This window comes from Rhincodon typus, chromosome 4 (assembly GCF_021869965.1).
Source record: "Rhincodon typus isolate 14 chromosome 4, sRhiTyp1.1, whole genome shotgun sequence".
NCBI classification, from domain to species: domain Eukaryota; kingdom Metazoa; phylum Chordata; class Chondrichthyes; order Orectolobiformes; family Rhincodontidae; genus Rhincodon; species Rhincodon typus.
The window spans coordinates 4,107,465-4,130,113 of NC_063335.1; the positions used below are offsets into that span (position 1 = coordinate 4,107,465).

Sequence of the window (22,649 nt, forward strand, 5' to 3'; positions counted from 1 at the left end):
ATACCTTTTCTGCTGGGCAAGGACTGGCATTGCAAACCTGATTCTAACGTTTCAAAAAATGAGGCCACAAGATTGCTGCATCTTGGTAATGGATAAATCTTTCACTGGCACACCGTGTTGTGGAACAAGAAATGTTTCTTGTAGCCCAACCCCAGTTGTGGTGACGATCCAGCTAGTGGACACACACAAATTCAGAACTATCTAAAAGTGGACAGTGCCACCACAATCTATTTGGATTCACTGGCTCTCCACAGGTAAATAACCATCTACAACCAGTTTGTGTTATATTCGGGAGTCAAAATAAATCAGAACCAACATGAGCCATTACTTTTCATAACTGGGCTTAAAAGTCCTCTGTCTTCTTCACAGTCAGATCAGCTTCCTTGAAAATGTTGGGAATATGGCCTAGAGAGGTCATGGCATCCATCAAGTACTGGGACAATTGCATAGCTAAAATAAAATGGAAATTGGGAAAGACGACATGACATTCACTCTCAATCCTGGACAAGAATTTAGTCATCCGAAGGTAAAGAAACTCACGGCTGCTATACACAGTCCAGTGCATTCCATATCTTAGCCAGCACCAAGATAGTCAGCTGACCCCTTTTCCATTTTATCGTGAAATTGAGAATGAACTATCTGGACAGAGTCACATCTGGTGGGGGCAAAAGGAAGGAGACTGTATAAACAATGTTACCCTCATCCTGATGGCTATCAATTATGCTCATCTGTATCAACCGATGCAGATACCACTAATTCTCTATAATTTATAGTAAGTGAATGGGTATAGAAGTGCCATATCCTGGCATGAGGGACATGAAGGGCCATGTTGGGGTGAAATTTGCTATATGCCTCTACTTGTCTTGAGGATAAAAATCTCAGGCCTTAATATTTTAAACTCCCTTCCAATTCATACCTCTTCATCTTTAGGGATTCAAATTCCACCCCAAAGTTATGGTGTTATCTGTCTTCTGTACTGAAAAGGATGGGTCTGATCAGATTGCCATATGAATGCTCCATTCAGTTTAACTGTGCTGTGACACCTTTCCCTTGTGGAAAATTTTGTGCAGAGAAAGATCTTTTATCATAACTTCATTAGATAGTGGTCAGCAATTAGTCTCTATGGAACAAAAGTCCTGTGAATTGTGAGGAATAGTTCCCAGCTAACTGCCAAATTTATTTGGCAAAATGTCTCATTGGGAGAATGTCCTACCTACACCAAGGTGTAAATTGATAGATGGCGAAAAGGGTTCTTCCCATGATGTCCTTCATTCATTACCAACTGTCTCAGACCCAGATCAATTGTCCTCCAAGATGGCAGCAGTGGGGAATGTGCATTTGCAAAGAACATCTGGGGAAAAGGTACAGTAGTTCTGTTGAGATTCATCTCCAGCAGCTCCAGAAGAAAGGAATCCGCATCCTTTATGAGAGACAGTAAGAACTGCCGATGCTGGAGTCAGAGATAGCACAGTGTGAAGCTGGATGAACACAGCAGGCCAGGCAGCATCAGAGGAGCAGGGAAATTGATGTTTCAGGTTATGTCTGCATTCTTTGTGCTATTTCTGGGCGCAGACTTAGATCAACATCAGCTGTGACTAGAAGACAATTAACTCAGTGAAAGATGTTCTTTGATCTACCCAAAAGAAAGGAATTGTCCATGATGGTCCATGATTGTTAAAGCCTTGCAAATTTCAAAATCCAGAACATCATTTTGAGGATGCACTGAGGTAGCCTGAGACTATGATCACAAATGGGAACCAATACATTTTAGGGCCCTCCCAGCATAATGCACCAAGGTTTGGAACCTTTGGAAACATGTCTATCAGAAAATGTATGATATGCTGTAAATATACATAAAATCGTCATTGATATAGACAGACTTGAGTCTGTCTTGTACTATGCTTCACCATACTGATTTGTATTATACTCTGCAAATTGTCATATTTCAATTGTACTGTTACGTAACTTGACAAATTTTACGAATGAACAATTTACATTTATAAGTGTTTTATTTATTGTGTGTATTTTTTTTGTAAAAGAAAAGTCATTTGTGTGCTAAGGGAGTTCACAAATGCTCAAATAAATGATCCAACAAGCAAACAAAATACAGGCTGATAACAATGATAGCAGACTATGGACTCTTAGTCCTAATTGTCATCATATTGACTGAGGAGCAGTTAGCACAGGACCATTATTATCAGGAAAGATAAGGATTGTAGAAAGATCAGGAAGAAAATGGTTTTCCTTTGGATCAATTGAAAGAAAAAAATCTTACGCGTTCTAATGAGTAAGTAATGATTACTTACATGCAGCTAGTACTAAGCCATTCTTGAATACTTTGTTGCTTATAGTTTCCTAAAGGAGCACAAAATTGAAGATAAGTAGTGATCAGAAAGATTAAGCAATACAATTCACTTCATCCATCCCTCCATAGTGGCATCAAGTTTGCTACGATAATACCCTGCCCAAATTTCCTTCCACACATTTTAAATAAGGTATTGGAGTGTAAGGCAAATTATAGAAACGGTAAACAAAACTGATAAACTCACTTATTAATGTAAAGAATTAAAGTATTGAAAAATAAATTGGTTTCACGTTTGCTAAGCTTGTGTCTTTACCAGTTTTTGGAATTCTCTTCAATTATCAATTGCATCATTGTCAACCAAATATTAGGAAGGTCAAACTGATTGTCTTTGGTCAGCTGAAGAAGGGTCTAGACCCGAAACATCAGCTTTCCTGCTCCTCTGATGCTGCCTGGTCTGCTGTGTTCATTCAGCTCTACACCTTGTTATCTTAGATTCTCCAGCACCGGCTGTTCCTACTATCTCCTAGTCTAGACCCTAACTTTTTCTTATTTTAAAGGTAAGTATAAGATGCTGTGCTCCAGATGCAATGTGATTGGTCAAACTATTCGTTGTTAAGCAATACACAATTCATTCATATGTTCTAGTTAAAATACAACAAAAGAAAAAATAAAGTAAAAGAATTGGTTTAGCTGTAACTCAATTGAAATGCTTAACAAAATAATAGATACAGTAACTATTACTAATTAACTACTATTTACAATATAGTAACAGCCCATAAACATACCCTTGGCAAAATGCAAAATCAGAAAATAGATTGTCTCACATGCAACTCCAGCAGCAAGAAGAAAACTCCCAGCTTTTAGCTGCAACCGAGAGAGGAGAGTGTAGCAGGGAGATATATACTACAGAAACAGACCCAGCAACAACTGCAACTGATAAACTAAGAAACTCAAAATCCTGATTCTGTGAGAGCTTGACCACCTCCATTCAGGCTGCTTCTATTGTTCCAACTTTAAAAAAAAACAACTGAAGGCCTGACAAGCTGTTTACAAGTTTTCAATAGTCATCTCTACACCTCTGTCTTAAAACCATTTTTTTTAAAAAAAGGACAAAATAGACCCTGTTAAAGCCATAGTCTCATCACACTAGACACTGCAGTGTCTCAGCGCATCTGCTGCTAAAACCCTAACTCATGCTTCTGTTACCTCTGGATTTGTCAACTTGAAAGCACTCCTGGAGGCATCTCAAATTCTATCCTTCATTAAATTGTGTTCATCTAAATCTATGATATCCATATTCTAACGTACAACCTTGGCTTTTGTGCTCAATAGCCAACATAAACTTGCTGTTAAGCAACAACAGGTTTTTTAAAAATTCTCCTCATTTTCAAATCTCTCAATGGTCTGGTCCTTTGTGATCTACATAAACATACTCCAAACTACAATCCTGTGAGAAATCTTTGCTTCTCTAATCCTGGCCTCACGATTGTAATTGTTTTATCATTAGCTGCTATACTTTCAGCTGCCAAGGCCGTATTGCAAAGGAATAAGGGTCAAATGATATCTTAAAAATAAAGAAATTTACATTAAAAATTTACTTTTTGCTATGCTCACAGAAAATAAAACACATTGCTTACAAGAGATAGCTTCTAAGCGCATAATGGTTGATTGCCTTCACCACAATGTGAATTGATTGATAAGAAAATACACAAACTTAAAATTTACATTCTATGACTTTTTTTGTCTTATATTAGCATGCAAACATACATTGCCAGTTCTGATACCATTCAGATAGAAGAATATTAGACCACAATTCTTGTTATCTCCTTTGAAGATGTATTTGATTTAGCAAAAATAATTGTGACCGAAGATCCATCTTTTCTTCATTACAATAGGTAGATCTTTCACCAAATATGAGAAATCAAAAAAGGAAGGTTTAGCATGAATAAAAAAAAGTTCCACAATTCATTATATAACCCCAAGTATTTAATGTAAGTATGTGAACATACTTTGAAACAATTGGACTTTCATTTTGAATGTAGAGTATAACATAGCCAGGGATTAAAGCAATATAACTATAGTATTTAATCAATATCCACTCCTTTCTAAAAATCACTGTAACATGTAAATTTTAATACTCACATTCTTTATTAGAAATAAAAACAGCTATCTTTTCCTTTTCCAGATTGATTCAGATTCATGGTTTATGCTTTTCATGTAGACACTAAATCGCACATTTGTTAGTTTGAAAACTTTTGTATGTTTTAAAGTTCACACTGTCTCACCGTGTCTTCTGTATCAATAACTCAAAAAATCTAACGCTCTTCCCTTTTGGTCAGGGAGTAATTACTGAGGAGTTTAATTTGAACACATACAATGTCTGGGAAAATTACAATCTGACTGATTAAAAATAAGAGATTATCAGGAAGAAGATAACAATCTCTACTGGCTCTTATCCTTTGGATAAAGATTGATCAGATCCAATTACATGTCCTGGAATTCGGATTCCCTGTACCTGATGTTGAGGGTAGTCAATCAGGAGGTAGACTTAATCTATTGTAGCCCCAAAAAGGGGCGAGCATTGTACTACATCACAATATGTTATTTGTTCTTTCAATAAACCACTTAACCTTTTTGGCTCTCCTTCCTCCTTCAGGAAGCTACTTTTTTAAACCTATCCTTCTGACCTAGCTCTTGGACACCTGCCTTACTTGTACCCCAACATGCCAAAGAGCCAGCATTGTCAAAAAAGCAAAGAATAATTGTACAATCTTGTAAGAATCACCAGTATATAGTGACTCAAGATAAAGTTTCCACTCAATTGCACTACGTACATTAATACCACACAATTAAGAAAATCTATGATGAAAACATTCATCATCAGATTAAAGCTCATTTTAACACGTATAAGTGCAGATTCATTGTTATTATTATTGTTATCTCCTTCCTTAGAGGTATCTTTTTGATGTGTCATTTCAGAGACTCTGTCTCTTTTGCTCTGGACAACAAATCACATAATGACACTTAGAGTCAAAACTAAAGCACCTTTTACATGGATATTCCTACGGTTCATTCACTCTTATTGTTGTTTACGTGGGTGAAAAGGTAATTAATGAAGTAGTTGAAGATGGTTGGATGTGGGACACTACTCTAAGCAAATCTGGCAAAGATGCCCTGAGGCACGAATGATTGACCTCCAACAACCGCAATCATCTACCTTTCTGCTGGGTAACTAGGAAGGTGATGCTGGAATTGTATGAAATATTGGTCAAGCCAGAGCTAGAGTATTGTGTGCAGTTCTGGAATCCACATTATAGGAGTGATGTGACAGCACTGGTCAGGGTCCAGAGGATATGTACCAGGATGTTACCTGGGCTCAGTTCTGAAGATAGAATGGACAGACTGGGGTTGTTTCCCTTAGCGCAATGGAGATTTAGATGGGACATGATTGAGATGTATAAAATTATGACAGGTATAGATAAGATATACATGAAGAGACTGTTCCCCTTAATGGAGGGATCAATGACCAGGGAGCATAGATTTAAGTTAAAGGGTAGAGGGTTTAGAGGATTTGTGAGGAAAATCTTTTTCACTCAGATGGTGATGGGAGTCCAGAACTCACTGCTTGTAAGGATGGCAGAGGCAGAAACTCTCATAACATTTATATAGTATTTTGATATGCACTTGCGATGTCAAGAACAAGGTTATGGGCCAAGTGTTGAAAAATAAGATTAGAAGATTTGGATGGTTGTTTTTGGTTGGAGTGGACATGATGGGCCAAAGGGCCATTTTCTGCCTTGTAGATCTCTGTGACTTTATCACTATGTAGGACTCCAGCCAGTGGAGGATTTGCCTGCTGATTTCCATTTAATACAATTTTATTTGGACTGTTTGTTGCTATCCTGACGTCAAGGGTAAATAATGTCACTAATCATCTCATAACTTGAATTCAGCTCTTTTATCTATGTATGAATAAAGGGTATACTGACATCAGGAGCCAAGTGTCCCTAGCAGAATCTAAACTGAACATTGATGAGCAAGTGCTATCGTGATTGTATTTCTTAGCTTCCCCCACTTTACGAATGATTGAGAGTAGGTTGATGGCTTGATCATTTGTTATATATTTTGAGGACAGTCATACCGAGGGAAATCTCCAATATTTTTGCATAAATGCAAATTTTTGTAGCTATATTGGAACAGCTTGGCTAAAGGCACAGCTGGTTCTAGGACAGAGGTCTTCAGACCTACTCCTGGCATGGTATCAGGTCCCATGACCTTTGCTGTGCATTTGGCCATTTCTTGATATCAGATGGAGCAAATCAAATTAATGGAAGACTTGCCTCTGTAGTGATGTGGGCATCTGGTGGAGGCCAGGATGGATTTTTGACTCAACATTTCCGACTGAAGGTAATTGCAAATACTACAGCCTTCTATTTTTCACTGATGTGCGGGGTTCCCCCTATTTAAGGACAGGAATGGTGAAGGAATTTTCTCCCCTGGTTTGTTGTTTAGTTGTCCACTGCCATTTGTGGTTGGATGTGGCAGAGTTAGAGAGCTTTGAAGAGATCTGCTGTCTGTGGATGATTTAACTCTATGAATTACCTATATTACTAATACACCCATAACAGTAATTTATCCGTCAAGACTTGGTACATTAGATGAAGAACTTGCTCCCACATTATTCCCTGACATTTATTAACAGGAACACCCTAAATCTCTTACCACCCTTTGTATGGAGAGAGGTAGACATATCATCCACTACAGTTCCTGATGAATTTCCATCCATGACTGTCCACGTATCCTTCATTGATGCTTGAGTTATCCTCTTTGACTTGTCAAGGTCGCTGAGCACTGATGGATGAACTGAGATTGAAGCCATTTTCTTGATAGCTTGGAATCTTCAAGCAGCATTTAGGCTGCAAAATATGACAAAAAGATCTTATTTAATTTTTGCTACCATAAAAAAGCAGCCCCAAATCCAGTTTCAGGGATCACCTTAGCCAGATGTTGGATGACATTTTTAATCAGCTCAGATATTTACATTTGGTTTGCATTTTGTTTAAGTGGCACTGGCTCTGTGGAAGAGAATTAACCATGTATGTACAGCCAGATAGAAAAGAAATCCCTCTCCAACACATGTTGCCCATAGCCTTCTCCACCAACACAAATTTCTCATGGATGACAAATCATGGGAGATGTATGTGAAATTTTAGCACATTCCACAATCAAGTTGTCCTTTAGTCTCCAGACAAGGCAAGTGCCAAATATCCTTTGATTCAGACACAGTGATGTATTTCACTGAGAATTATACTATCACAATGTTTATCCGTAAACAAATGAGATTAAATTTTTGAAGGCAAATAAAGTTGGTGTCATTTTGTTATCTTAATATTAAAATTTGAATAAATCCAATGAGGTCAAATTTCAGGTATCAATTCTGTTCTATTCTTCTCTGGCTGTAATCATGATAATTTCTGGTTGGCTTAAGGATGTTCTTGAGTCATAATGGTACAAAAGGAAGCCAATTGGTCCATCGAGACTGTGCTAGCTCACCAGCAATCCAGTCAGTCCCATTGCCTTGCTCTACACCCACACACAATAACTTTATTTCTCCCAAGTGCCCATCCAGTTACCGTTAGGAATCATTATCATCTTCCCTTCCACTACTTTAGGCATTGAGTTCCAGGTCAGTCACTGCCAATCTGTACCTAAGACATTCTTCCTTACATAACTCTGTATTTACCTGAATGTTACTGTTGGATCCTCGTCCTTATTCTACAACTAACAGAAATAGGTTCTCATTGACTACCTTATCTAAACCTCTTGTAATCTTGTACAATCAAACTTTTCCTCAATCTCCTCTGTTTCAGGAAGAACAAACCTTCTACAGGTTGGCCTTGTGGTTAAAGTGACTCATCACTGGAATCATTCACAATCACTCTTGTGCACCACCTCAAGAATGCTTGTGTTTACCTAAAGTTAAATGACCAGAACTAAATGCTGTACTTTAATGGGGCCTCTCATTATGAGTCTTTGAACTCCATTTTTCTCTCCACAGATGCTGCCAGACCTGTTGAATTTCTGTCTCACTTTCTGTTTTTATTTGAGAGTTTTATAAAGGTTCAGAATAAGCTATTAGTTTACATGCTCAATACCTCGGTTTAGCTCTCTTATTATTTGGAAGACAATAGATGGATCAGTAGCATAATACCTTTCTTCCTTCTGAATCCTAACCAATGGATTCTCTCATTGCTCCCTTGGTCATGATAATGTAGAAGTTCTCTTGGTTAAAGGTTGTTGAGGTACAGTTAACTAACCATCCATCAAGTACCCATCTTATACTTTATCATTCAGACACTAAATCAGCAAAGGCATTTACAAGACAGATAATGATAGAAAGCATAAGCTTTGCATGTATTACTTGAAGTATTGTTGAACCAAATTGTTTTGAGGCTATTTGTTGGTGGCATCAATTGAAGGATTGTGGCTAAGAAGAAGTCATGATTCCTGAAGAAGTTTTCAGGGGTACTGGAATCTGATGAGTCACTCATGGACAGGTTTAGTTACCAAAAGAACCAAATGACGAAAGCCTTTTTCCCTGATGACTTATTAGGGTCGGAGAGGGTGGTAGAGGTATTCATGGGTTTTCAAAAGGTAATTGAATAATTGCTCAACAGTGGGGTGGCAAATAGAATTGTCTGATCAAGCTGAGTGTTTGTCCATTTACACAAGAGACTGGAAATAGGGCATTAACTTAGAATAAAACTTCCTGTCTACAAAGTTATGGTGATACATACATTCCAATATTCCTGGGATACGTGGATAATCTACTCCAGACACAGGGCAGCGTGGTGGCTCAGTGGTTAGCACTGGTCCCTCATAGCGCCAGGGACCCAGGTTCGATTCTACCGTTGGGCGACAGTGTAGAGTTTGCATATTCTCCCGGAGTCTGCATAGGTTTCCTCTGGGTGCTCTGATTTCCTCCCACAGTCCAAAGATGTGCAGGCTAGGTGGATTGGCCATGCTAAATTGCCCATAGTGTTCAGGGATGTGGAGATTAGGTGGGCTATCGGGGGATGGGTCGGTGTGGGCTTGTTGGGCCGAAGGGCCTGTTTCCACACTGTAGGGATTCTATGACATGTTCTATGCCATAATAAGCAATTGGACAGGTTCCACATTTGATGGCTTTGGTTGAAATACCCAATAGTTCAAGGGAAGAGCTATCACCAATCATCCTCTCAGATGAAGGGGCGTGCAGAACATATGACTGATGATAAAATCCCTCTATGACTCTATGAACATGCATTGACAACATAGACTTGGACAACACTTGTGAAGCAGGTCAAGATTAAGTTTCATGGATTCCTTGAAGGTGAATCTCAGATAATATGGACGTCCACCAGAGAAAGGAATACTAACGAAAGAACAAGATAGAAAGCATTCTTAAACAGTGCTGTTGCTTCCTTTGAACAACAAAGGACTAAAGGCAAGATAGAAAGGCTAGGCAGTCTGAGGAAAATCAGACAATTTACTCATGCCAGCACTACTGAAAGACATATTGGTCTATGATCTTATTCTACATCCATATTAGAATGCACAATAAATGGTAAAAGGTGCAGTAAAGTCACTAAAGTCCTGCCAGATCATGGAGTTGCTCTGTCATTACAGATAATTGGTGATGGTTTCACCTAAGGGTTACTACGCCTCAGGCAAAGGGAGAGATTGAGAAGGAGGGTCCTTCATGATAACCTCGACTCATTCAGGAATTAAACCCACGGTATTGACATCACTTTTTATCAGAAACCAGCCACAATAAATGACCCTACACAGACACAAGAAATGGCCAGCTTCAATAACAGTGATAGGGGCAATAATGATGGCTAATCCATCTCTAGCCCACCACCTATGAGGCACAGAGTGGAAGTGTGATGGAGTACTCTTCATTTGCCTGCATCAGCGATATCCTTAACCTCAATACCATCTGACACAAAACTGCACAGTTGTACAACACCTTATTCACTTGAACTCTTTAATCTTCCACTCAACCCTGCACAGTGGTTACAGTGTACACAAACTACGTGATGTACTGCAGCAACTTGCTAAGGATTCACAAATGCTAACTTCCAGTTCTTTGACTTCCACAACTCAGAAGCATAAGACAAACAAATAGATGGAAATACCACAACCACAGTTCCTACCCGCAAATTACAGCATCCTAAGTTGAATACATATTACAATGTCTTCATCATCACTGAGTTAATATCCTTGAATTTGTTAACTGAAAGCAGTGTGGAGCAGCTGTGTATAACTGAGTGGCTGTGAGTCAGTCTAGCTTTTGCAAATTTTGTAGGTGATATATTTATACTGTAGCTGTTACAGGCTGCCAGTCTTATCAAACTAACGGAGATTTTCTTCACAATTCAGCAAAGTTCTGCAGTCACGCCAAATGGCAACTCAGAATTTGTTTAGCTACAATCCCTCAACGCATGAATCGAAAATGTTTTATTTTCCAGACTGGAAGCTGAATGTTATTCCAGTTATATCATCCAGTGGTTTGAAATCTATATTAATTCAATTTTTCAATGACCAGAACACCTAGTGGTGTTGGTGGTGCTGCTGAGTTATTGCAGTGGTACAGGCACAGAAATGCTGGTGAAACTCAGCAAGCTTCTGTTCTGAAGAGGAGTCATGCTGGACTTGAATGTTAACTCTATTTCTTTCTCCACAGCTGCCACCAGACATGTTCAGTATCTCCAACATTCTCTGTGTTTGTTTTGGTTTACCAGCATCAGCAATATTTTGTTTCATTACACTGAGGCATCCACATTCAGTGAAATCTGAAATGTTGAATGGCTCTGGGAGATCTCAGGACCTTTGAATGTTGTAGAACTATATTATTCGCAGAAAATCATCCCTGGTAACAACAGCAGTGAGAGATGTGCAGTGAAACCAGACTGATACCTGGAAATTTCTTATGAGGAAATGGCTAAAGTCCACTGGATTTTAGAAGAGTAAGAGGCAGCTTGATTCAAACTTACAAGATCCTGACTGGTCTTGACAGGGTGATGTGGATTGAGTGCTTCCTTTTGTTGTGGAATCTAGAAACTTGGGAACATTGTTTAAAAATAAGGGGTCACCCTCTTCAGACAGAGATAAAGGAGAATTGTCTTCCCCACAGAACGTTGTGAATCTCTGAAACTCTCTTCCTCAAAAGTCAATAAAAACAGGGCCTTTGAATATTTTAAGCAGAGATAGATAGATTCTTGATAAACAAAGTTTCTATGTTTCTATGAAGGTTATTGGGGGTAAATGGGAATGTGTAGCAACCAGATCAGCCATGATTTTATTGAATGCAGAACAGACACAAGGAATCAAGCTGCCTATCTCTGCTCCAAATTCATACATTTATAAAAATAAGAAGTAGTCTAAATGCTCTTACTAATTTTGAGAACCTTAAGTGCTTTAAAAAATAAGTTACTTCTCCTTCTAATCAGTTCCTGCAAAATCTAAAATAAGAGTGCACTGTAATTCATCATGTTAAGTCAGTGCTGAGATATTAAAATGCTTTAGACTTCCTCTGTTTAACATTGATAACTCGTTTGTGGACAAATATGAAATTAAGCAGCTTTAGTTAAAATAGTCATTAATGTGCTAAATAAAAATAAGACTTGTTTCAGCAAGGAGGCACTAGTACAGTGTACTTACTTGATGCTTCCAAGAAAGACAGAGGAAACCCTTCTGATTATTAGTTTTGCGTGATGAGAACAGTGATTGGGAGTGAATTCTTCTCATATGACAGTGAAATTAGTCCATGGCCAATGCTGAACATGCTGTACTACTGAGAGCATGCTAAGTGTTTGGTGCATTTGATGAGCACACTTCCTACTCACCTAATTTGCATTTTGGAGCATTTATTTTCACATTTATTAGCACTGAGTTATTTTTAGTGTCACTGAATATACAATGAAATTTTGAAGATGCCTAAGCTTTTAAACACAGGGAGACATTTCAGTTGTTAGAAATCCCAAAAAGTATACGGACATAATATTGTATTCAAACTATGTTATGAGCAAGATGACAAATGCTCTTTTTTAATAACGGTTTGCATTTAGCTAGTGCTATTCATCATAGAATCACCGCATGACGACAGCATAGGAGACCACATGGTTTTCTCTGAGGGCTAGCCCCATTCCTTGCCTTTTCTGTATAGCCTATGTATTTTTCCTCCAATAATCATCCAACTCCCTTTTGAAAATCATAATTACATAGAACATAGAACATTACAGCGCAGTACAGGCCCTTCGGCCCTCGATGTTGTGCCGACCTGTGAAACCAATCTGAAGCCCATCTAACCTAAACTATTCCATTATCATCCATATGTTTATCCAATGACCATTTAAATGCCGTTAAAGTGGACGAGTCTACTATTTTTGCAGGCAGGGCATTCCACGCCCTTACTACTCTCTGAGTAAAGAACCTACCTCTGACATCTGTCTTATATCTATCACCCCTCAATTTAAAGCTATGTCCCCTCGTGCTAGCCATCACCATCCGAGGAAAAAGGCTCCCACTGTCCACCCTATCTAATCCTCTGATCATCTTGTATGTAAATTGAGTCTGCTCCTGTCAATATCACACTGCCGGAATGTATGTCTTTTTGAAATCTATTACTCTCCTCACAGTTCAATACCTCCAAGTATTTGCAAGTATCATTCTAAGACAGCCAACAAGAAATTAAGTATTAAATCTCAAAGAAGCTTAATGGAGAGAATGGCGAGAGGATTGAATTTGCTGCCACAGGCTACAGTGAACAGTACATAAAGGGCAACTCGACAAACGTATGAATGAAAAGGGAACAGAGAATTATGACGGTTGATTTAGACAAAGTAGGATGGGAAGAGTTTTGAATAAAGTGTAAACACTGGTATGAACTGGTTGGGCCGAATGGCCTGTCTTACTGGTTGGATCCTATATGAGTTCTGAGCCAACTGCAAATATTGAAACTATGAGCTGAAGCTTCCCTACCCTGTTGTGGTAGCTTGAAAGGATAGGAGAATATGGAGAGATTGAAAAACATCAAATTCTTTACTTTGAGAAACCATGTTGTGATTTTTCCCTCAAGCCTTAAATAACAACTTCAGAATCTCGCCATTGAGTGTGACTACTTCATGTTCATATATTTACATATCATTAACACCTTAACTTGCTTTATCTATGCATCAATTTTATTCTCCTTTCCAAGAAACTATTTAGCCCATATTCCCAACATGTAAATCAGTGTAGGTACCTGGTGGCTGCAGCTTGCTAAATGCTAGTCCTGACCATCATGTAACTGCTTCTTCATGACAACATTCTCCATGGCCACCACCCTCCACCATCATTCATCCATGTAAGTCAGCATAGGCAAATCACCAGCCTCCTCCCCGTTATTGCACTAACTCACACACCAGTTCAACCTTTCAACACTTTTGCTTTGGAGCTGAGGGGTCATCTACAACTTCTGCCCTACCCAGAGGAACATTCACAGGATGCACCTTATAGCTCTTAGCCTGCTTTCTTAGCACTCAATAACTCTACACTTACCTGGGGGTTGTAACTCTCTGCATACTTCAGATTGCTCTCTTAGCGCATACTCACACACTCAGCAGAGTTATGGGATGCCAGCCTTCTGTGGCTACATTGCTTTGTTTGAGTACTAAGGTCTAGGAATTTAGAACAGGAGTAGGCCATCCAGCCCATCAAGTTGCTCTACCATTTAATACGGTCGTGGCTGATTGAACTCTTCAATTCCTTTTACCCACACTATACCAATAAAGGAATGGGGAATCAGAAACCTATCAGCTCTACCTGAAGCATACTCAAATGCTGAGCTTTGAGAGCCCCCTGGGTGGAAAATTCCAAAGATTCAAAACTCTCGGAGTAAAACTGGTCTCCACATCTCGGTCTTAAATGTCAATCCCCCTAATTTTGAAATTGTGCCGTCTAGCTCTAGGCTGTCCACCAAGGAGAAACATCTTACCTACATCTACCTTGTCTATCCCTTCAAGCATTTTTTAGGTTTCAATGAAATTTCAAAGAATAAAAGACCAGTATGCCCAATCTCTCTTCTCAGGACCTCCTGCCATCCTACCATCAAGACTGGTGAATGTTTGTTGCACTTTCTTTATGGAAATAATATCTTTTCTGTGATTAAGTATGCACTGGACTGAGATAGAGTTCTAATCATCAGGGGAATCAAAGCTCATAAGGAATAAGGCAGGAAAATGGAGTGGAAGGTTATCTGATCATCCATGATCTCACTGAATAATGTGGCTCAAATGGCCTACTTCTGCTCCTAATTTCCTGGACCATGTGCTCAAACAAAAGTTTGAAGGTCATCTAAAGTCTTAAGGAGACCAAAACTGCACACAGAACTCCAGGTGAAGTCTAATCAAGCTCTTATAGAAATGAAGCATGTCTTCACTACTCCTATACTCAAATCCGCTTCTGTTAAAGTCTCAATTTTATAAGTCTTTCTGACACAGTCCCCATTACCCAATCACAAGCATTCAGAATTCTCATACAATCAGGATCCAAGATTTGAAAGGGAAATTCCAAATGCTTGGGATCCAGCTAACACAGACTTTACTGGTATTAGTTCTTGGAAGGGAATAATGGATCAGATTCTTTCTTAAAGCTGGTTCAAACTCATCTTAATCCATGAAGACAGAATCACCTATCATGGCCAAGTATACTGGTACTAGTGAGTGATCCTGGCCACTGTTGTTCAAAACACACAATCATCTTGTGGCAGCGATAAGTTGAGTTCTCCCAGCTGCCACTGGCATTTCTCACGCAAACAGATGATTCAACTAACAGGCAGCCACTAGCTCCACCACCCCACACCAAATACCCCAGCTGTACCAGATACCAGGAGGTTATAGGAGCTTGTTATATCTGCATATCAGCCTTCGGTGACTCATTGAAAGGACACCATGGTATTTCCCCACTTTCCAACTTCTCACCATTAAAGATATACTTTGCATGTCTCTTCTTCCTGCCAAAGTGGATAACCTCACAGTGTTCTAAGTTTTTCTGACAGAAGGAGGAGATTTAGAGGGGGCGTGATTGAGATTCATAAAATTATGAGGGGCATTGACAGGGTAGAAAAGAAGAAACTTTTCCACTTCCTGGAAGGATCAATGACTGGGGGCATATGTGTATAAGGCAAGGAGCAGAAGATTTAGAGGAAACATGAGGAAAAACATTTTCACCCAGAGGGTGGTGGGTATCTGGAACTCACAGATCTAAGTGTGGTACAGACAGAAACCCTCATAACATTTAAAAAGTATTCGGACAAACAAGGCATACAAGGTTCAGGGCCAAGTTCTGGAAAATGAAATTAGAATTGTAAGGTGGTTGTTTTTGACTGGCACAGACATGATCGGTCAAAGGGCCTTTTTTTTTCTGTGCTGTAGATCTAAATTAAAAAACAAAATGTTTTTTTGTCAGACGTTAATCCATATCAGCACATTACTTTCTGTCCCATGGGCTTTAGTTTTGCTGACCAACCTCCAGTGGAGAACTTTATCAAAAGCCTCTGAAAATCTAAGGATACTTTTTCCATCATCTTCTCTTTATCTATTTTTAGTAAAATCCTCAAAAAAACTCCAACATCAAGGCACTGTTTCAGGCTTCTAACCTCTGCGGCTTGCATTGTTTATATTGATGAGGGAAGGAAGGGAAGCAGTTTGAGATATTGAGGGGGGTGAGAGCCATTGAGGAGATGGTTGCGTGCAAAGGTGGGAGATATATTTCATCTGACTTGTGTGTGCAGTGACAGAGTTAGAGTGAGTGGCGTTACAGTGTGCATACTGTGTACAGAGAGGATAGTGGTACTTAACAGAATGCTGAAGATTATTAACTGGCTCCTGCAATGTTGGATGTCCCTTCTAACTTGGGACACAGTTCGGACCTGGGCTAGACTGGATTGCTCTGGTGGTGTGGCTTCACGTGGCAGTCTGCAGGGAAAAGGACAGCAGTCCTCTCCTTCCAAAAAGTATCTCCAGGCCCCTATCTGAGAAGTGGGGTAAGAGTTTTCCTTTTCACTGTCCCACATTTGTCAAGCACCACAGTATGAGGAGAAGTTCCTGGCTTGCAGTCCCCCTGGAGTGGAGTGCAGCTGGGCTTTATGGAAAGATCCTTATCCATAACAACCTCTGAGGGACCCCACTATCGGCCTAGTTTAGAAAACAACTGTTTACCCTTCCTGTCTATTTACTATCAGACAATTTAAGATCCATGTTACTATTATATCTTTATTCCATGTGATTTAACTTTGCCAGCAAGCCTGTTGTGTGAGACTTTATACATGTCTTTTCAAAGTCCGTATACATTACACCAATCACATCAATTTTACGAACCATTTCTGTTACCGCAAATATACTCAATCAAGTTAAACACAGTTTGCTTTATCAAATCTATTCTTTTTTCTTATTTTATATCCAGAAGTGCAGTTACACAAAACCGAGCAAAGTTCCTACCACCAAAAACACTGACTTTTTTGTGTTTTCTTTCCTTTCTTAACTACTAACTATCATCACCAGTCAAGTCAATTAAATGTTTACAAGCAAAGCCCATTATGGTCAATGCAAACCATCAAAAGTGAGGGCAAGTCAGTGGGATGTAGGGAGAGAGGGGAAGGGCTAAATCAAAATGGAGTTGGAGAGGGCTTTATCAAATCTATTCTGTATTTCCCTATTATCCACATTTGTTCTTATCAGTGAGCCAATTGACATTGGAATGATGTGGTGATTCAGGGATTATATGGAAGCAGTAAGGTTTTCCCATACCTCTAGATGTCAGCCAGGCAAGGTTTGTCAAGATTATCAACACCAGTGTGTGATTGTATGGCAGATTTTCGTGTCTATGATTTCTACCTCGAAGGTCCAGAATCCAAAGGAAGGCCAACACTGACCATTTAATTACCCTCACTGCTTAGAAACAAATGCAGGTTTCCTGCCAGTTCTTGAACACAAGTCAATGACATTATGCTTTTCTCTGTATTCCACACACAGTCTAACAGGAACTTTGTTTTGTTGTAGCAAAACTTCTACAATATTCTAGTTCTTATAACATTATCAACCTTCTTACAAAATCCCTCAATAATTTGAACAGATCTGCTAAATGTCCTCTTAAGCTTCTCTTCTTTATGGACAACAATCTCACCTAATAATCTCTTCCTGTCAACAGTTAACACAAAAGGTAATCACAACATTTTCTGCCATTTGTAAATGGTAAGTGGGGAGTATGAGGCAGGATAGGACCTATTTGAGGATAAAGAGAATGATATATACTTAGAGGTGGAAAGCAAGTTGAATATGTCGTGAATTTGTATTTGTATTTGAAAATTAGAAAGAAGCTGTCAAATGTAACAGAGGAGATGATAGTGATTTTGAATGGGTTGAAAATTGATAGGCAGCATGAACCAGGGAGTCTTGTTATGCTTAGAGTGGGTTAGGGATGTGGTCCTGATAACCTACATCCAAAGTCGTTAAAGGATATGGGAATGAAAGTGGCAGAAGATCTTGCCATAAATCTCTGATTATAGGAGGTACAATGGAAGATGTCAGATAATTGAAAATTAGCAAATGTGAAACCCTTGTTCAAGAATGTGTAAAGGCAACTGTAGTAACTATATACTGGTCAGCTTAACCTCAATGATATCTTAGTTTTCAGAAACTATAATCAAGGAAAATGATTAACAAATAGAAACTCAACATTTAAAGAGGTTTGAGTCAATTTGAAAATCAGCAAGAATTTGTAAAAGGAAGATTATGCTTCACAAATCTGATCGTATTTTCTGATGACGGAACAAAGTAGGTGAATGGAATAAATGTAATGGATGCTGTCTACCTAAATTTAAGTAAACTACCACATGAAAGGCTGTTTAATGAAATTGGGGCTCATAGAATCAGAGGTGTAGTTAACGGTGAAGATGATATCAATCAACCGCAGTCACAAATGGATAGGCAAACAGCATGGTCAGACAAGTGACAATGGAACTTAATACAGAGAAGTGTGGGGTGATGCATTTTGGTGGAAAGACTATGGGCAGACAATGTAAACTTAAATGGTCTGATCATAAAAAGTTTATAGGAACAGGGGGATCTAGGGCTTAATTTGCACAGATTTTTGATGGGGCAGGACATATTGAGAGATTAACCGGCAAGTATTTGGGATCTTAAATAAATAAAGGCAAATCACAAAAGTTATATTGAACTTTTATAATACTCCAGTTAGACCACACCTAGAGTACTAGCCACACAGTTTCAAAAGAATACAAAGGTCTGAAATAAAACACCATAAATATTACCAAAATGATTTCAAACAGAAGACCATTTAGCTACAAGTATAGCTTGGAAAAACTAAATGGGTGATTGAGGCAGGATCCCACAGACATTTAAGAACTATTTAGTTGAACACTTGAAATGCCATAGCTTATAAGGCTAGAGGCCATGTGCTGGAAAATGAGTTTAGTTTCAATCAATGTTTGATGACCACAGCTGACAGGATGGGCTGAAGGGCCTCGTTTCATGTGTAAAAACTTTATGACTCTGTCTGGAATGAAGGATGTTGACAGGAAATCTGACAGAAGTGTACAAGATTATGACAGAATTAGATAAAGGGGAGAAAAATTTGTTAGGGACACATTTTCAAAGTGTGGACAAGGGATAGAATGAAAGAACTCCACCCTGCTTCTCTCCAAAACCACTCAAGACACCTTAATATTCTGCCCTTCAGCAGCATTGCAGATTCAACTTTGAACCCTTTGTACCTTGATCTGAGCTAAATTCCCGGAGACACTTCTGATTTGTACATTCTGGGTCACTCTCAGATGCTACACTGTTTGCTTTCCCTATGGGATGGAGAGGTGACTCTTCAGCAGCAGGGTGTAGCATCAGAGCAGTTAGCTTATGACACCTGTGAAGGACTCATAAAATAAAACAGAAAGGAGGTATACTGCCTCACTTGGGCAAAAAATACAACACACCATCAGACTGCTGAAGATGAGATTCTGTTGCTTGAGAGCTCAAGCGGAGCAATTTCAGTTCATTGTGTTCTGCTGCATAACATTATGCATCAAATAGGTGAGAAATTGCTGTGCACAGAGCTGCAAGAGCCAGATTCATCCATCAACAAGGATAAACAGGAAAATGAATTTATGGATATTGTGACACCAGCCGCAATTGGCTGGGTAATGGAGTGGTTTGCGGGTAACCAGGCCTATAGGACCCTCAATGTGTACTGATTGGAGACAGAATGAGGTTCCTTCAGGATCTCTAGATTTCCACCTCATGAAATTTGGTTGTGTAACTGCCACCGAACCTGGCATACACCCTCCTAACCAACCTACAGGCCCACAGTCTCTGGCATCCAGAAAGTCTCCAGGCCCTGAAATATATACAGGTCCAGTTGCAACATTGCATCATTATCTCATTTCTGACTCACCCGTTTCTGCCTTGGTAGGAGATTACTCATGATTCAGCCAAACACACTCTAATCCTGACAAGACCTAGCTTAGAACTTTGTGTTTACCTACAAATCATCAATTATGTCAACTGCGGACGATATTCCAAAATGTCCTGCAACTGGTTGTATAACTTCACAGTATGAACTGAAACCCACACATTCAGTCTACACCTTCCATTTGGTGCTGAAGATTGGAACACAAACATCTGCCTTGCACACCTCTTCAGTCAGCTGCATTCAAAGGGCGTCACTATCGCTTGGCTGTCACCTTGGGCCAGCTCTGAGCTTATAATCGGTTCAATCTGCATGCAGTGACCTGTTGTGAGGTTGGGGATTGTGGAGAGGAGTAGAAGAAAGAAGGAGGCTGCAAGGGGAAGGTTGTAAAAGAGAAGGAGATTAAAAGGGAACTGGAGAAGAGGGTTTTGGGAAGAAATAAGGAAGCTACATGGCAGGGAGAAGGATGTTACAAGGAAAATGGACAGTTTTATTTTCATCACGAAATGAATAATTATCTAACTGGGAGACAAGAAAACTTAAAATTACTGAGGTGATGAAAAATGTGGAATCTCCAGCTCAAGACTGTCTAACTTCAGGACCTACAATCTGGAGAAAATGTAAGTGATGCTATTGTGAATGAACACTGTGTCAATACCAAATTTAGATCTAGATCTGACATTTAAGATTTAGTAAATGGGGTAGTAATTGCTTGCTTAAAATCTTCCACCTTTGTGCATATGCAATAAAACATATCAGTTGTGACATCACCAATTCTACTGGACATGTGTTTAGAATGATGGATTTTTATTGTGTAGAAGTGTGTCAGTTATTTTGAAAAAAAAAATCAATATTTTGTCGAGTTTTGCCTCTGCCAGTTATCTTGTGTCAATATAAATACTGTCATGTCTAGGAAATTAAATGTCTTCCTCGTGCATTGTGGCTTTAAGTCTGATGGAGTGTCGATAATTGAGAATATTAATGAATATTTCTAATTCTGCTTTTGTGTGAACCAAATACACCACAACACAAGTACCGAATGCCTTGTTATGATATTACTGCATCACTTCATAATTGATCTACTGAGAATGAAAAAATAGCCCCTGAAAACCAAAAAGTAGACCTGAAGAAAGTCGCAAGAAGATCCCTTAAAAATTATTTAGATTCCTGGCAATGTGGCCAGGTTCAAAGAATCAGAACTGGCTGTATATTTTTGGTAACATTAATGTTAGCAATGTTAGATCATAAAGTGCATTGCTCTTGATAGAAGCTGTTCAGTTGTGTTGCAGAGCCATACATGCACATACTGAAACCTATGCTTTTAATGGCCTTTATGAAGAAGCATAGAGTACAGAAGTGAAGATGTTTTGCTGAACCTATATAAAAAACAGTTCAACATTACTGTGAATGCAATTTCTAGCAGCTAGAGGGAGATGAAGGCTCTGACAAGTGTTCAGAAGAGACTAATTAGAATGGCTCCAGAGGTGAGAGATTACAAAGAAGCTGGGGCTGTGTCCTTCAAGTCAAGTAGGCCGAGGAAATTAGATAGTGATTGGCACATTAAGGAAAGATCAAACAGAATAATTGTTTCCAATGTCTGAAGGATCAATAATCAACTGGCCCAGATTTTTTAAAAAAAGAGCTGTGGATGCTGGGAATCAGAAACAAACCCAGAAATCGCTGGAAAAATTCAGCAGGGCTGGCAGCATCTGTGGAGACGAATCAGAATTGATGTTTCAGGTCCAGTTCCTGAAGAAAGGTCATTGGACAAAGATGTGAACTCTGCTTTCTCCCCACAGATGCTGCCAGATCTGTTTGAGTTTTTCCAACAATGTTTTTGTTTTTGCTCAGATTTAACTTCATTTAAGCCGATTGGCTGAAGAACCAGAGGAACCGTGATGTAAAAAATTATCGCAAAGAGTGGTTTGGATTTGAAATGTACTTTCTCCCTGATATTGTGATGGATGCAGGTTAAAAGGAAATTGAATAAATACTTGGAGAAAGAAATATAGGGAAAGAAAGGGTGGGATTACAACTGACTGGAGTTGTCTTCAAAAGAACAGGCATAGATTCAATAGCTGAATGGTTTCCATTAGTGCATGTGCTGCTCTATTTTAGATCACAAAATGCATGGTGAAGACTCTTGAGCATAGGCATTAAGAAGCCCAGAAACAAAGAAAGGACCAGTGCCTGTGATTTCTCTCCCTGACTTTCAGCCGCACATTCTCTGCGCTGAAACAATGGACATTGGTCAAAAACAGCAGCTGGTTCTAATATTCCAAGGCTGGTCAGATCAGAAGCAGTTTGCAGCAGCAGTTGACCTTCCAGCATGTCCATTCCCACAGCCTGACTGATACAGCTCAATTGCAGGGTGTGTGCGCCTGCCTGGCTGTGTTTATCACCATGGCACCTGGACCTCCACCTCCTCGAAGAAATGACAATCACCTTCCCATCCCTGCTGCACAACAGGGACAGCCCTCTTGACTCTGAATATCAGATACATTGGCTACCACATAATAGTGTGGAGTCAGCCACCCCGTCTCCATACAGTTCTAGTCCTGCTGTCAATAGACTCAATGCAACTACAAGTATCCACCTGATGAGAACTGAAGAACTTTCTACTTTTTATTATTCTGTCAATTTTTATTATTAATTCTAATTCCTTTGGATGTTAATTGTAAATATTGCTTCAAATTCTCTTTTATGGAAGGATTTTTAATTCTGTGTGCAAAGAACTATTACCCGCAACACCAATATCAAGAGATATCTGTGGCTCTTTAAAAGTTAGAAACATCCTTTGGCACTTGATAGAAACAAGTACAACAACAAGTTATATGTA

General features: G+C 39.2%; 1 long non-coding RNA gene across 1 annotated transcript in view; it reads right to left on the reverse strand.

Moving 5' to 3' along the window:
* Positions 1 to 2,304: 2,304 nt before the first annotated feature.
* LOC125482888 overlaps positions 2,305 to 22,649 on the reverse strand; it is a 37,888-nt gene continuing 17,543 nt past the window's right edge. Inside the window, exons 2-3 of the long non-coding RNA XR_007261865.1 lie at positions 7,028 to 7,221; positions 2,305 to 2,355 (exon numbers count right to left, since the gene is read on the reverse strand). This is a non-coding gene — a long non-coding RNA (uncharacterized LOC125482888). The remainder of the gene's footprint in view (positions 2,356 to 7,027; positions 7,222 to 22,649) is intronic.